General features: G+C 36.6%; 1 pseudogene; it reads left to right on the forward strand.

Annotated features, from left to right (window-relative positions):
* Positions 1-2,637, forward strand: part of LOC102830986 — a 21,522-nt pseudogene extending 18,885 nt beyond the window's left edge.
* The last annotated feature ends 583 nt before the right edge of the window (positions 2,638-3,220 follow it).

The following is a 3,220-nucleotide window of genomic DNA, read 5'->3' on the forward strand; positions in this document are numbered from 1 at the left end:
TCCACTCAATTATGCATCCCCTGTAGTCACCAGAATGGAGGCATGCAAACAGTGGGTGGCCAATGAACAGATACAAAAAAGAAAAAAAAGAAAGAAAATCAGAACAAAGCAAAACCAACAAAGTATATTGTCTACCTTTGTTCCGAGGTTCAGCAGTGTTATTCTGTGGTAGGTCTGTCCCTCTGCTTGGTCTTGCCATTTAGTTTCGTCCAAGTTGTTGGCTCCGGGCTGTCAAGCCCGGCAGATTCAAAATATGTAATTTCTTACTTCTGCTACAAGTTCCAATAGCTCTAAGCCTTTAAATGTGTTAAATATGCCTACCTATGTGGTTCAGAGTTTTGGAGCTCTTCCCTGAACCTGCTCCACCTGGTATTCTGTGGTATTGCTGAGGACAAACTTCACTGCACCACTATTCTATTCGCCATCAAGGCCCCCTTCCATATTCGTTTGATGCTTTCTGCATCATTCAATAATTTGCCCACAGAATGCTTCATAATGAAAGTTGAGGCTTAAAATTTTTTTTCAGTTCCCTCAGCTTGAGTAATGATGAGCATGTTCTTCCCTTTTGGTTTTGTAACTCCAGATCTTTGCACATTTCATTGTAATACCTGACCTTGTCTTCTCGAGCTGACCATTTTGAAATGGTCTGTTCAGCTTTCATACTTCCTCATTTATTCCATTTGCTTTAGCATCTCTATGATGGAGAACAAGTTTCAGAGTCTCTTCTGACATCCATTTTGATCTTTTCCTTGTTTCTTCTATTCTTAATGACTTTTAGCTTTCTTCCTGGATGATGTTCTTGATGTCATCACACAACTCATTTGGTCTTTGGTCTTTAGTGTCTAATGTATCAAATCTGTTTTTCAGATGATGTATACATTCAGGAGGGCTATAGTAAAGGTTATATTTTGGCTCTCGTTGATTTGCTTTCATTTTCTTCTGCTTCAGTTTGAATTTGCATATGAGCAATTGATGGTCTGTTCCACAACCTGCCCCTGGCCTTTTTTTGGCTGATGATATGGGGCTTTTCCACCTTCCCTTTCCACAGATATAGTCAGTTTGCTTTCTATATATTCCATCTAGTGAAGTCCATGTGTATAGTTGACCCTATATGGGGTTGCTATGGGTCAGAACGTACTTGAAGGCACTTAACAACAGCATATATCTATGTGTGTGTATTTAGCAGTTATATATGTGGTGATATCTCATTATGGTCTTAATTTGGATTTTTCTGACTCTTGATATAGAACATCTTTTCATGTGTGTATGTGTTATTTCTATATTCTCTTCTATGAAATTTCTCCATGCTTTTTTTAAATTATTTTTTTGTACCATTTTAAAAATTGAAACAAATAATTAATGTTGAATTTGGGAGTTCCTTATATACTCTAGATAGGAATTCTTTATCAAATAAGTGGATTCCAAATATTTTTTCCAGTGTTGAGCAGAACCAACCTGTGTGAAAACCCATGGGCAATCCCAGAAATGTTGTCAGTGATGAGAATGGCTTAGCACCAGTTTTGGGCTATGTGATTTTTGCAGATTTTAATATTGCATTATGAGTTTTTCTTTGGCTGGGCTGACTGATTTGCAGGATATATTTATTGCTCAAAACTGGGCAATCAAAAGTCAGCTTTGGGAAATGTTCTTTTTTTATTTTTTAAGTTTTTATTGTGAATTGAATGAAAGTTTACTGAGCAGATGATCTTTGTTACACTCTCATGATTACAATCCCCTCCATGTACCATTAGTCAACAGTATTTCTCGGCCTATTTCTTTTTTTCTTTTTTTTTTTTTTCTGATGTACACCTGCAAAACAGAAAATACATATTCATTTAAATGTCCAAAGGGCACACTTTGCAAGCCAGCCTCTTGCCCACAGGCACATAGCCCAATTCAGTTCATGGACCTAGAGTCCTCAGCTGCTCCATCTCTCGATGCCATCGCCTCTGCCACCGTCTCTGCTGTCACGCTTTTCTGGTTAGGATCCCATGCTCCATTCATGTTCTTCCCTCTTTCTGGTCCTAGGGTCCTCTGTTCCTGTAAGTAAAGTTTAACTACTCCCCTCTATCAGTTATACATCTTCTGTAATTACAATTAGTAGTTCTGTAATTACAATTAGTCCTGATAGCAATTACCCACAATTGAATCATAAAATCCTATTCCCATCCTCCCCTATCCCTTCACCACATCCATCTGGAAAAGAAACAAATTGTTCTTGATCCATTTGGAGACAAAATTCTCATCAATATCTTAGATGTTCTTATCAGCATCTTATAAGACCTATGCAGATCTTCTTCCATTTTCACTTACTTGTATGATAATTTCAAGAGATATTTTGTTGATTGCTGATGTTTTTCATGTCCTGTATGAACATGTTTTCATGTCCATTGAAAGCACTTGCTAAATATTTCAATTCTTGGTGTATCAATTCCAATTTAAAACCAACATTCATTAGCAAGTTAAGCATAGCAGTTCAGTTAATCTTGGCTGTGTCTTTTTTGGCAGCTCCAGCTTTCAATGATGTGGAGAGCATGCATCTTCAGATACTGTTTTACAGCTTTCACCACTGCTGCTTTAGTGGACAGTAACTCTCCTTATGGTCCAAAAGTTGTTCAGGTGAGAAAAGGCAGATGAAACCTACCCATAATCATTAGCAAGGAAACATTATATGGTATGGTTGGTGTCAGGGCCATTTAGAAATCTGAAAGAGTACCTCCATTTTGGTGTTCAGCTTAAAAAAGCCTTGTCAAAACAAACCATGTCATCAAAATTGAAGTAATGGGCACTGAAAGTAAGCTTGGTCACATGTGTATATGTGGAATTTTCAATTATTTTCAAATATAAATAAAACTATAATTTAGAAAAATATTCTTCAAGTCTATAACTCATTTCTTCATCCTCTTACAAGGTCTTTCACAAAGCAAAAGGTTTTTATTTTGATGGAGTCCAATTTACTAATTTTTCCTTTTATGGATCATGTTTTGGTGTCATATCTAAGAACTCATCACTACCATGTTTCAAAGGCTTTTTCCTGTTCTTATTTATTTATTTTTTTAGAATTATATGTCTTTAGTCTTAAGTGTCTTCGAGTCAGTTCTGACTCATAGCAACCCTTATAAGGTTTCCAAGGAATGGCTGGTGTGTTTGACACTTGTGGTTTAAATTGACCTTGCAGTCGAGTGCTTATCCTGCATATGTGATCCATTTTGATTAGTTT

This window comes from Chrysochloris asiatica, unplaced genomic scaffold (genome assembly GCF_000296735.1).
Source record: "Chrysochloris asiatica unplaced genomic scaffold, ChrAsi1.0 scaffold00071, whole genome shotgun sequence".
Taxonomy (NCBI): domain Eukaryota; kingdom Metazoa; phylum Chordata; class Mammalia; order Afrosoricida; family Chrysochloridae; genus Chrysochloris; species Chrysochloris asiatica.